The sequence below is a fragment of the Carlito syrichta genome, unplaced genomic scaffold, assembly GCF_000164805.1.
Source record: "Carlito syrichta isolate Samal-C Ts95f unplaced genomic scaffold, Tarsius_syrichta-2.0.1 Scaffold302276, whole genome shotgun sequence".
Classification (NCBI taxonomy): Eukaryota; Metazoa; Chordata; class Mammalia; order Primates; family Tarsiidae; genus Carlito; species Carlito syrichta.
In genome coordinates, this window is record NW_007246372.1 from 245,946 (window position 1) to 246,279 (window position 334).

Consider the following 334-nt stretch of genomic DNA (forward strand, 5'->3'; position numbering starts at 1 on the left):
CGGGAGGGATGCGGTGGGATCTCGGCGGCTCACGCGCCCAGGCCTGACCGCGTGCGCCTCCTGGTGGCGGCGGAGAGCCCAGACGCTGGCGGCCGGGGAGCCGGAGAGGGGAGGAGCTCTGGGCGCCGGGCGGAGTGGGCAGGTCAGAGACAGGAGGTGCTGGCAGCCTTCGGGGTTTTCGGACGGTGGAGACGGCAGCCGGGGAGACCCAGGGAGACAGTTGGAACGAGCGACCTGGGAGACGGAGACACGATCAGAGCCCGAGAAGAGCAGGAACGCGGACGGACCTAGGGTATGGCCGGGGCCAAGTCACGCCCTCCTCTTCCCCGGTCGC